A 14,137-nucleotide genomic window follows, 5' to 3' on the forward strand; every position below is an offset into this window, starting at 1 on the left:
CGAAATTAGTATACCCCCCATCTTATGGTGGAGGGTATAAAAACAGTAAGGAATGGCAAAAGTCGGGCGGAGCCGACTATATACATATACACTATATACACCTACACCACCTGGTGTAAGTAGTACTTTTATTGTATATATATATATATATATAGAATATATCTCGAAATCTAGTCTCACTTTTCTTTGGGTGCCCAATTTGGATTTAATTTAGATTCCCCTCCTAATGCTGGCAACATTTGTGAGGTACTATGCCATGAGGTGACGCACTGCGGCATGCCGTTCGGACTCGGCTATAAAAAGGAGGTTCCTTATCATTGAGCTTAAAATTGAATCGGCGTGATGCACACTGATATGTGAGAAGTTTGCTCCAGATCCTTTGTAGAATATTCATGCAAATTTGCATTGAAATGTCAAATAGAACTTTGATAGATTTTCTTGCGATAGGACAAACAATTTGGCTTTCCACATCTTTAGGCCATATCGGATAAAAGATTATATGGGAGTTATGTGTAAACTTGTGCCAAAATTGATTAAATTTTGCACACATACTGGGACGGCAAATAGAACATCTCACGCCAAATATTGAAGAAATGATGCCTAAATTGTGGCTTTTAATGCCTTACAAGTCCAAATCGGATAAAAGTTATATATGGAAGCTATATCTATATCAGGACCGATTTTAATTAAATTTGGAGCAATTGCAAAATCGGACGAAAATTTTGGTCGACCTATTTTGACGAAATTTTGCACACATGTGAGAACGTTGAATAACACCCTATGTAAAATTTTGTAAAGATCGGACCAAAATTGTCCAGATCGGACCAAAATTTATTTGGGAGGCATATTTAAATCTGAACAGATTTTTGTGAAATTTTGCACACATATGAAGACGTCAAATAAAGCACCTCTGCAAATTGTATAAGATCGGACCAAAATTGTGGCTTCTACAACCTGTAAAGGCCATCTCGGATGGGAGCTTTATCTAAATCTAGAACGATTTTGACGTAATTTTGCACACATATGAGGACATGGAATAAAACACCCCATGTTAAATCTTGTAAAGATCGGACCAAAAAATTGTGGCTGCATAGCCTTAAAACTCCATATCGGATGAAAGACATATACGGGTGCTATATCCAAATCTCAACCGATTTTTAATGAAATTTGCACTCGTATTGGGACTTTAAAGAAAACACTTCGTGCAAAATTTTGTACATATTGCACCAAAGTTGTGGCTGCTACAGCCATAAAATTTCATATCGGATGAAAGTTATATATGGCAGCTATATCTTAATCTGAACCGATTTTGTTCAAAATCAATAGCGTTCGTCCTCGGGCCAAAAAAGAGACTTGTGCCAAACTTCATAACAATCGGACAATTAAAGCGACCTGATCACAAGAATACATGGGCAGACAGAGGGGCAGACAGACAGACGAACATAGCTAAATCGAATCAGGAAGTGATTCTAAGCCGATCGGTATACTTATCAATGGGTCTAGCTCTTCTCCTTTTAAGCGTTGCAAACAAATGCATTAAGTCACAATACCTTATACCACAGTGGTGGTGTAGGGTATACAAATTTACTCCACTTATTTAACATTTTTCTAAAAATTTCGATAAGCCATAACTAAGCACCTAAAAGGCGTTGCACCCTTTTTTCAAACATTCATGTTATAGGCTGATCACTTATCTATCATATGCCGTTTAAATCATTCAAATATCTTAGCCGGTTCAAAAGATATGATTTTTGCAACGAAAAAACTCAAACCGCGCCACTGTGCAACGGCAGCAACAACAACATATTGTAGGAAACTAGGGATAGGATTTTGTGTATTGCACACTGACCTTTGATAAATAAACCCCAAAAGCATGGCCGCCTTAGCTTTTATTTATTATTATGCATAGACAAAAAGAGAGAGAAAATGCAAAAGAAAAAATTTAGTGTTTTCTTTTTAGGGGTGGGGTAAATTCATACAAAAAAGGCCATTGAGTTGCCAATGTTTATCTGTCTGTCTGCTTGTCGTTGTTGTGGCTGTGCAGGGTTGTCTGAACGAACCTCATAGCTACCATTGGTTTTGTGCACTTGTTTAAATTTTAAAAGGTTTAGAGGTTTTTTGGTTGTGTGTAGTTCTCTTTGCAAGGAACTTTCGATTTGGGTTATCATGTACAACAATAAATTTTACAATTCGTTTATTCTAGTTCTGGTTATATTTCTCGTTTTTTTGAGGATTTTTGTTCTTTGCTTTGAGGTTGGAGGACATGCGAATTTAAAAACCTAAATGTCGAGTTCAAAAGTGGAACGTAGTTTTGTTCAGACAAAAGAGATGAACAGAATAAGGTTTTAGCCGAAAATAATCAGTTTAACCATAAGTTTGTCTATGGTGGAGAAATGGGATCTGTAAACCCTTGCAGGCCTCTTTTCGATCCTTAAGACCATGTGTGGGGTTATTCTTTGAGATAAGGGATAAGCTGGCCTGTTTCGCCACATCCTATACAAAGGTCCTTTCCCGAACGACGAACTCAAGAGCAAGGGGAGTATTGGAGATGATCGCACGACTAAGGATAGTCACCGCAAATATTGGCGTCACCCGACTCTTTGTCGCCCAGATTGTGAGGGTACTAAGACGCGATGAGATGAGTCCAAAAGACGAGAGAACGGAGAATTTTGAGACATATACGGAAAGCACCATCAATATATCTCGTTCTGACCCACTTTTTCCAAATCGAAAAATTCTCAAAATAATTTGGATTTTTTTTATGCTAGACCCCAGGAACGTGTCGACGGTGACATTTGATTATAAAGGGTTTTCGATATACTCATGCAGAATGTTTGGTTTGTTATAGTTTCTAAGGTAGTTTATTTTCTACGCCGACATAACGTTGCGTTTTTTATACCTTCCACCATAAGATGGGGGGTATACTAATTTCGTCATTCTGTTTGTAACTACTCGAAATATTCGTCTGAGACCCCATAAAGTATATATATTCATGATCACCGCGACATTTTATGTCGATCTAGCCATGTCCGTCCGTCTGTCCGTCCGTCCGTCCGTCTGTCTGTCGAAAGCACGCTAACTTCCGAAGGAGTAAAGCTAGCCGCTTCAAATTTTGCACAAATACTTCTTATTAGTGTAGGTCGGTTGGTATTGTAAATGGGCCATATCGGTCCACGTTTTGATATAGCTGCCATATAAACGGATCTTGGGTCTTGACTTCTTGAGCCTCTAGAGTGCGCAATTCTTATCCGATTGGAATGATATTTTGCACGACGTGTTTTGTTGTGATATCAAACAATTGTGCCAAGTATGGTTCGAATCGGCCTCTAACCTTCAAATCGGTATGGTTGAAGTACGGTTCAAATCGGTCCATAACCTGATATAGTTGCCATGTAAACCGATCTTGGGTCTTGACTTCTTGAGCCTCTAGAGGGCGCAGTTCTTATCCGATTGGAATGCAATTTTGCACGACGTGTTTTGTTGTGATATCCAACAACTGTGCCAAGTATGGTTTGAATCCGTCTATAACCTGATATAGCTGCCATATAAACCGATCTTGGGTCTTGACTTCTTGAGCCTCTAGAGTGCACAATTCTCATCCGCTTGGAATGAAATTTTGCACGACGAGTTTTGTTATGATATCTAACAACTGTGCCAAGTATGATTCAAATCGGTCCATAACCTGAACTGAATTTTTGCACGTGATGTTTTGGTATCACTTCCAACAACTGTGTTAGGTATGATTGTTGCCATACAAACCGATCTTGGGTCTTGATTTCTTGAGCCAATAGAGCGCACAATTCTGTTCCAATTTGGCTGAAATTTTGAATGAGGTGTTTTGTTATGACTTCCAATAACTGTGCTAAGTATGGCGCAAATCGGTACATAACCTCGTATGGCTGCCATAAAAACCTATATGGGATCTTGACTTCTTGAGCCTCAAAGACTTCTACAATGTTCAGCATTCATTTATGGTCCGAATCGGACTATAACTTGATATATCTCCAATAGCAAAACAGTTCTTATTCAATATTCTTTGTTTGCCTAAAAAGAGATACCGCGCATAGAACTCGACAAATGCGATCCAAATGTGTTAGTATAAAACGCCATCCGAAACTGAGCTTTGTAGGTTAAAGACAATATAATTTAAATAACACATTGCAAATAAAAACAAAAGAAACAAGTAAAAGCGTGCTAAGTTCGGCCGGGCCGAATCTTATATACCCTCCACCATGGATCGCATTTGTCGAGTTCTTTTCCCGGCATCTCTTCTTAGGCAAAAAAAGGATATAAGAAAAGATTTGCTCTGCTATTAGAGCGATATCAAGATATGGTCCGGTTTAGACCACAATTAAATTATATGTTGGAGACCTGTGTAAAATGTCAGCCAATTCGAATAAGAATTGCGCCCTTTGTGGGCTCAAGAAGTAAAATAGAGAGATCGATTTAAATGGAAGCTGTATCGGGCTATATACCGATTCAGACCATAATAAACACGTATGTTAATGGTCATGAGAGAATCCGTCGTACAAAATTACAGGCAAATCGGATAATAATTGCGACCTCTAGAGGCTCAAGAAGTCAAGACCCAAGATCGGTTTATATGACAGCTATATAAGGTTATGGACCGATTTGAACCGTACTTGGCACAGTTGTTGGATATCGTAACAAAACACGTCGTGCAAAATTTTATTCCAATCGGATAAGAATTGCGCATTCTAGAGGCTCAAGAAGTCAAGATCCCAGATCGGTTTATATGACGGCTATATCAGGTTATGAACCGATTTGAACCATACTTGGCACAGTTGTTGGATATCGTAACAAAACACGTCGTGCAAAATTTCATTCCAATCGGATAAGAATTGCGCACTCTAGAGGCTCAAGAAGTCAAGACCCAAGATCGTTTTATATGGCAGCTATAACAAAACATGAACCGATATGTCCCATTTACAATACTAACCGACCTACCCTAATAAGAAGTATTTGTGCAAAATTTCAAGCAGCTAGCTTTACTCCTTCGGAAGTTAGCGTGCTTTCGACAGACAGACGGACGGACAGACGGACGGACATGGCTAGATCGACATCAAATGTCGCAACAATCAAGAATATATATACTTTATGGGGTCTCAGACGAATATTTCGAGTAGTTACAATCAGAATGACGAAATTAGTATACCCCCCATCCTATGTTGGAGGGTATAAAAAACCCACAAAATTCAGAAAAATGCATGAAATCTTTACTTGAATTGAGAGTACGGTCCGTATAATTTAATGTTTGAAGATTATTTCATTCAAATGTTGATCGTGAAATATGCTCTCTGGCACGCAACGAGTTTCATCAGGAGATCGGTTTATATTGAAGCTATATCAGGTTATGGATCGATTTTTACCTTACTTGGCACCGTTGTTGAAAGTCAAAAGAGAACAATTCATGCAAAATTTCAGCCAGATCGCATAATAGTTGCGCCCTCTTGCTGCTCAAGAAATTGGTTTATATGGGAGCTATATCTGGTTATTAACCCATTTCGATCATTACTTGGCACAGTTGTTGAAAGTAAGAACAAAACATCTCATGCAAAATTTCAGACAAATCGGATAATAATTTCGCCCTCTAGAAGCTGAAGAATTCAAGATCCGCGATCGGTTTATATGGTAGTTTTATTCAAACATGATCCGATATAGCCCAGACGGACAAATGGACGGACGGGGATAAATCGACTTAGAATATCAAGACCATCAAGAATATATGTGCATTATTGGGTCTCAGATCAACATTTCTATGTGTTACACACGTAATGACGAAATAAGTATACCCCCCATCCTACGGTAAAGGGTATAAAAAAAACAATTGTCATAAATTTTATAAAATTACCAAACCAAAAATTTTTAGGCCATAAACCTTAAACTCAGTAAAACCAAACCATGGCCTTTTCATTAGCATTTTCATGCAAATATAAGGATTTTGCCGTTCTTACATCAATCAAAACAAATTGTTTGCCTTTTCCCATCCAGCATAAAGAAAAAAATCTAATTTCGCAAAAAAAATCCTGCCACAGTTTTTTGGCTTTAAAAGTATTCCGCAATTCCCATAACACAATGGTCAATTTTTCTCCAATGCAAAGCATGGCTGGCATTGATGCCTTAACTTTGGCAATAACATTATAACTTTTCTTGCGCGAAAGCGTTGTGTTCCTCGCTTGGCCAAATTAAGCCTTGGCAATATTACTTTTGAAAGAATTTTAAATATTTTAGTTAGCTTACCATCAAATCAGCTTAGGCCTTTTTTCATGTTGGCCAAATTAAATGCACGCACACCACCAATGCCTGCATAATATGGTGGGCCAGCTGTCAATAAGTACTTGCTATGATATTTTGATACTGTAAGCTTTTCTGGGGGAGGCAAATTGGTGAGCGATGGTCTGCAGTTGAAAGTTTGCGACTTTGTGATACCCTATGAAAGACAGAGCCCTATTGAAATAAAGATCGACTTACAGACAGGCGGACAGATAAACGGACAGACTGGCTTCTGATGGACAGACAGAGAGATAGTCCAACACTCATAGAAACAGCAAAAATGTTTGCTGAAACAGCAGAAAGTCTGCTGAAAATGGGACAGTAATAATTTGTTGCTAAAACAGCAAACATTTTCTGATGTTTTCCAATTTTGAAAAGTTAAAAAAGTATTAGTAGTAGGCTAGATCGACATAAAATGTCACGACGATCAAGAATATATATACTTTATGGGGTCTCAGACGAATATTTCGAGTAGTTACAAACAGAATGACGAAATTAATATACCCCCCATCCTATGGTGGAGGGTATAAAAAAAATCATACTTCATATTATTTTTATACCCTCCACTATAGGATCGGGGTCTACCAATTTCGTGATTCTGTTTGCAACACCTCAAATATGCGTCAAAGACCCTATAAAGTACGTATAATCTTGATCGTCGTGAGATTTTAAGTCGAACCAGCAATGTCCATCCATCCGTCTGTCTGTCGAAACACGCCTACTTTTGAAGGAGTAAAGTCGGTCCATGTTTTAATATAGCTGCAATATAAACCGATCTTTGGTTTTGACTTCTTGAGAATCTAGAGGGTGCAATTCTCGTCCGATTTGACTGAACTGTTTTCAAGTAGTGTTTTGATATAACTTCCAACATTTATGCGAAGTATAGTCCAAATCGGTGTATAACCTGATATAGCTGTCATATAAACCGATCTGGGATCTTGACTTCTTGAGCCTCTATAGAGCGCAATTCTCATCAGATTTGGCAAGATGTCAAGATTGAAGAATCTGAGGTAGGGTGCCAAGGAGGGCCGCGAACCCTTCTCCAAAACCCCATTTTCAAAAACACCATATCTCGGAGATGGGTGCACCGATTTAAGTTTAATGCTACCTTATGTTACCCCAAAAACATGAAATTTGTATAAAACTTTGGGGTCAAATAACATGGGGGGACGCCCCATCCCAAAACTCACCCGAATGGGCATGTCTACCGAATGGGACAATATGGTTATCCCATGAAAGGTATTTAAGAGTAGAGTACGAATTTGGCATTAAAATAAAAAAAATTATTCCTTGGTGCCTGAGGGACCTCACCACCCCCCCCAAAATGACCAGCAGGACATATATAACGATTGGGACAATATGGTTATTAAATGTAAGGTATTTAAAATTGGAGTACAAATCTGTCATAAAAATTTATTCCTTGGTGCCTGAGGGGCCTCCCCATCCTTAAAAAACCTCAACAGGACATTTTTACGGATTGGGACAATATGGGTATCAAATGAAAGGTATTTAAGAGTAGAGTACGAATTTCGCATTAAAATGACGCCATAAGTGTCCCCATTCTAAAAATCACCACCCAACAGGACACTTACCGCTTTTGGCAATTTGGATATTAAATGAGAGATATATGAAATAAGAGTGCAAATCTGACATAAAAATTTTTTTCTTGGTGTCTGAGCCGCCCCCACTCCCCAAAAACCCTGATATAAGGATTCAAGTATCTTGGTCACGTCCCGCGGTTCAGCCGGACATGTAGATCTCGACATTAAAGGACTCAAATAAATTGTTTTTTAGGTCTTAGCGTCGGAAGGACCGACCCGTTCCTCCCAATAAAAACAACACCAACTATCTCGGCAGGACGTCCGAGAATATATATTGGGTTGCCCAAAAAGTAATTGCGGATTTTTTAAAAGAAAGTAAATGCATTTTTAATAAAACCTAGAATGAACTTTAATCAAATTTACTTTTTTTACACTTTTTTTCTAAAGCAAGCTAAAAGTAACAGCTGATAACTGACAGAAGAAAGAATGCAATTACAGAGTCACAAGCTGTGAAACAATTTGTCAACGCCGACTATATGAAAAATCCGCAATTACTTTTTGGGCAGTGATTTAAAAAAGACTAGATTTGCCCTTTGGAAGACAGACACCTGATAAACGGAGACACTATCTGTCCATTTTCACTATCACAGGTGTAGAGACCGACAGACAGGGGAAAGATAGACAGATGGACAGGTCGATAAATAGACATTCAAAGGACCTGAAAATTGACGCAAAGATATCTACAGACGAACAGACAGAAGAGTGGACAGCAGAAGAAAAGACAGACGAACATACAGATGAAAGGACATAGAGACCGATGGACATATATATGGGAGGACTGTATTACAGACGGGCTAACAAATAGAGGCACAGTCAGAGGTAAAGATGTGTAGACGAACATACAGAAAGAGGGGAAGACAGACACGTAAAGTCAAACGGAAAGACATATAAAAACACAAATAGGCTCAGAGATGTGATCATATTGATTCCGCACTAAATTCTTTGCCAATCGGTTCCCTGCCTCCAACAAACTCTCTAAGTTATATTAATCTGTATAGTAGAAGTAGGGTGTTAAAAAGAGCCAACGCCGAATAAAACGTACAACTTTCAAACTTAAATAAACACAAAGTACTCAAACATTTCGCGTTCCAAAAAACAAACGAGTGGGTTTGGGATTCCCCAGTTACGAATTATCACAAGTGTTACCATGTGCGCCGGGGCAAAATTCCCCTATGAATATAAACATTGCGTGTCTAAGGCAATCGTCGTTGGCTAAGGCCAAAGCCAAATTCCAGCACCAAACAAACACTTCACCATCATCATCATCATTTATTTGAAGGATTTATGCGTAGCCAAGGAACGCCTCGGCCCTCTTTAATGCATATCAAATTCTCATTTGTGAGCATTTTGAAGGCACATAAAACCTAAACCAGCCAATGGTGTTGCCAAAAGTAAGGAAAAAACCAGAAAAAAAGAAACAAAAAACTTAAATTATGCCTCAAAATTGTTATTAAAGTATAATGTGTAATATTTTGTTTCACTTGAAAATTAATGTAAGTGGGAGAGAAGCAAAAAATAAATATATACGAAGGCATGAATAAGAGGAAATAAGCCACGACGACACAACGACACAGAAAAGTTTTAGAATATTGTACATAGAACAGCAACAAGGAACAGCCAAAGTACAATAACTACTACGATACGAAACGCATGTTGCTTAAAATGATTTTATAACAAAATTTATCCCCGATTGTGCAATTCAGACGAGGGAAGTTTAAAAAGTCTGCGAAAATTAAGAACGAAAATAAAAAGATTGGACTTGATCATAAAATAAGCTAAAACAAATAAGTGCCATAGAGACGCTATCGTTTTTATACCCTCCACCATAAGATGGGGGGCATGCTAATTTCGTCATTCTGTTTGTAACTACTCGAAATATTCGTCTGAGACCCCATAAAGTATATATATTCTTGATCGTCGTGAAATTTTATGTCGATCTAACCATGTCCGTCCGTCCGTCTGTCTGTCGAAAGCACGCTAACTTCCGAAGGAGTAAAGCTAGCCACTTGAAATTTTGCACAAATACTTCCTATTAGTGTAGGTCGGTTGGTATTGTAAATGGGCTATATCGGTCCATGTTTTGATATAGCTGCCATATAAACCGACTTGGGTCCTGACTTCTTGAGCCTCTAGAGTGAGCAAATTCTTATCCAATTTGAATGAATTTTGGCACGACGTGTTTTGTTATGATATCCAACAACTGTGCCAAGTATGGTTCAAATCGGTTCATAACCTGATATAGCTGCCATATAAACCGATCTTGGGTCTTGACTTTTTGAGCCTCTAGAGTGCGCAATTCTTATCCCATTGGAATGAAATTTTGAACGACGTGTTTCGTTATTATATCCAACAACTGTACCAAGTATGGTTCAAATCAGTTCATAACCTGATATAGCTGCCATATAAACCGATTTTGGGTCTTGACTTTTTGAGCCTCTAGAGTGTGCAATTCTTGTCCGATTGGAATGAATTTTGGCACGACGTGTTTTGTTATGATATCCAACAACTGTGTCATGTATGGTTCAAATCGGTCCATAACCTGATATAGCTGCCATATAAACCGATCTTGGGTCTTGACTTCTTGAGCCTCTAGAGGGTGCAATTCCTATCCGATTTAAATGAATTTTTGCACGACGTGTTTTGTTATAATATCTACCATCTGTGCCAAGTATGGTTCACATCGGTCCATAAACTGATATAGCTTTCATATTAACCGATCTGGGATCTTGACTTCTTGAGCCTCTAGAGGTCGCAATTATTATCCGATTTGCCTGAAATTTTGTACTTCGGATTCTCTCATTACCATCAACATACGTGTTTATTATGGTCTGAATCGGTCTATAGCCCGATACAGCTCCCATATGAATCGATCTCTCTATTTTACTTCTTGAGCCCCCAAAGGGCCCAATTCTTGTTCGAATTGGCTGACATTTTACACAGGTCTCCAACATATAATTTAATTGTAGTCTAAACCGGACCATATCTTGATATCGCTCTAATAGCAGAGCAAAATTTTTTCTTATATCCTTTTTGCCTAAGAAGAGATGCCGGGAAAAGAACTCGACAAATGCGACCCATGGTGGAGGGTATATAAGATTCGGCCCGGCCGAACTTAGCACGCTTTTACTTGTTACACCTTTTATCATTGGAAGGGGATGTGCTAATGTCGTCATTCTGTCTGTCCACCCGTCCGTCCGTCTGTAGAAAGAACGGTAACTTTCGAAAGGCGCAGTTCTTATCGGATGTGGCTGTAATTTTGTACAACGGCTGAATCGATCTATAGCCTGATACAGCTTCCATATAAACCGATCTCTCTATTTTACTTCTTGAGCCCCCAAAGGGCGCAATTCTTATTCGATTTGGCTAACATTTTACATCGGACCATATCTTAATAGCAAATCATTTCTTATATCCTTATTTGCCTAAGAAGAGATGCCGGGAAAAGACTCGACAAATGCGTCCATGGTGGAGGGTATATAAGATTCGGCCCGACCGAACTTAGCACGCTTTTACTTGTTATGGTCCTAAGACCCTAAATCGGCAGATCGGTCTACATTGCAGCTATATGCAAATCTGGACCGACCTTGGCCAAAGTGATGAAGGATGTCGAAGGGCCTAACAAAACACACTGTCCCAAATTTCAGCAAAATCGGATAATAAATGTGTTTTTATGGTCCTAAGACCCTAAATCGGCAGATCGGTCGACATTGCAGCTATATCCAAATCTGGACCGATCTTGGCCAAAGTGAAGACGGATGTCGAAGGGCCTAACGCAACTCACTGTCCCAAATTTCAGCAAAATCGGATAATAAATGTGGCTTTTATGGGCGTAATACCCTAAATCGGCAGATCGGTCTATATGGCAGCTATATATAAATCGGGACCGATCTGGGCGAAATTGATGAAGTATATCGAAGGGCGTAACACAACTCAATATCCCAAATTTCAGCAAAATCAGATAATAAATATGGCTTTTATGGGCCTAAGACCCTACATCGACGGATTGGTCTATATGGGGGCTATATCAAGATGTGGTCCGATATAGCCCATCTTCGAACTTAACCTGCTTTTGGACAAAAAAGAATTTGTGCAAAGTTTCAACTCTATATCTCTGTTTTTAACAACTGTAGCGTGATTTCAACAGACAGACGGACGGACTTGACTAGATCGTCTTAGATTTTTACACTAATCAAGGGTCGGAAATGGATATTTCGATGTGTTGCAAACGGATTGACAAAATGAATATACCCCCATCCTTCGGTGGTGGGTATAAAAATAGAGATGTTAAGGTGAAATTTTGCACAGATTCCTTTTTTGTTCATAGGCAGGTAAAGCTCTAGGATGGGCTGTATAGGACTATATCTTGATGTAGACCCAAAATAGACCGATCCTCCGATCTGCTGTTTGGCTCAAATCGTTCCGGATTTGGATATAGCTGCTATATATACCGATCTCTCGATTTTAGTTCTTGGGCCCACAAAAGGCGCACTTGTTGTCCGATTTCCAAAATTTGGGACAGTGAGTTGTTCTAGGCCCTTCACATTTTTGTTTAATTTGGCCCAGACCGGTTCGGATTTGGATATCACTGCCATATAGACTGATCTCTCGATTTAAGGTTTTGGGCCCATATAAGGTGCATTTATTGTCCGATTTCACCGAAATTTGGGACAGTGAGTTGTATTAAGCTCTTCGACATCTTTCTGCAATTTGGTTCAGATCGCTTAAGATTTGGATATAGCTGCCATATAGACCGATCTCTCGATTTAAAAACTTGGCCCTATAAAAGGCGCATTTATTGCCCGATTTTGGTGAAATTTAACACAGTGACTTATGTTAAGCTTTTCGACCTCTGTGTCGTATATGGTACAGATCGGTTTATGTTTGGATATAGCTACTAAAAAGACCAATATTTTGTTCTACAAAATTGAACAATGACTTGTACTTATTAGACAACTCAATGTTCGTGCCGAATTCGGTCCACATTGGACCTTGTACCGGTATAGCTGCTATGGGGGCATAAATTATGCATTTTTCACCGGACAATGATGAAAGGTGGTTTACATATATACAGGAGGTGATGCGTATCCAAAGTTCGGCCGGGCCGTGTTTTTACTTGTTTTGTTATATCTTGCCTTTAAGTTGTTGCACTAAGAGATCTTGTAATTTCATATAAAACAAATAAGGAAGGGCAAAAGTCGGGCGGTGCGGACTGTATTATACCCTACAGCAACCCTATAAGTACAATGTGGGAGCTATATCCAATTCTGAACCAATTTTGGTGGACCTCGGCTGATGTTTTTAGATGGGTTATTATATATTCAAACTGTAATATCTACTGTTGACAAATGACAAAATTATTACAAATTACCCAAAACCTGGCGATCATTAATGGGAGCTATATCTAAATCTGAACCGATTTCGAACAAACTTCGCAGATATTGTGGTTGCCGTCAAGGAAAGCGTTGTGCAAATTTTGGCAAGACTGGTCAATAAATGTGTTTGATATATCTAAATCTGGGCCGATTTCTGTGAAATTCACCAGTAATGTCGAGAGTCATAAGAAAATCCTTCCTGCCAAATTTCGAGAGAATAGGTTAACAAATAACTATTTTATTGTATTATTACTGCAAATAGAACGAATTTATATATGGGAGCTATATCCAAATCTGAACCGATTTTTTCCAATTTCAATAGGCTTCGCCTCTAGGCGAATTTTTTTAAGTCCCACAACATCCTTTCTAGATATGGCTCCGATCCCACCATGTTTAGGTATATCTGCCATATGAACTTATCTCCTGATATAGGGCCTTAAGGCCATAACAGGCGCAATTCTAACCCGATTTTCCAAAAAATTTGGAACAGTGAGTTGTATTAAGCCTCCCCGTTTCCGAACCTCATATCGACCACATTGGACCATATTTTGATAAAGCTGCCATTTAGACCGGTAGCCAATTAAAGGTCTTTGAAGGCCATAGCAGGGGTGCGCTAGGCCCGTGGATGGATCGGACCATATTTGGCAATATATATACCGATGAAATTTTGAACAGTGAGTCGCACTAGGCCTCCCGACTATGCTTAGGTATTGCTGTTATATAAACCCATCTGTCGATTTAGATTTTCCAGCCCATAAAAACAGCAGTTTTTAACCGATTTCGTTGAAATTTAAAACGGTGAATTATATAATACCCCTTCACATACGTGACAAATTTGGTCCCTGTAGGTATTCATTCGGATATTACTGT

This window comes from Stomoxys calcitrans, chromosome 1 (assembly GCF_963082655.1).
Source record: "Stomoxys calcitrans chromosome 1, idStoCalc2.1, whole genome shotgun sequence".
NCBI lineage: Eukaryota > Metazoa > Arthropoda > Insecta > Diptera > Muscidae > Stomoxys > Stomoxys calcitrans.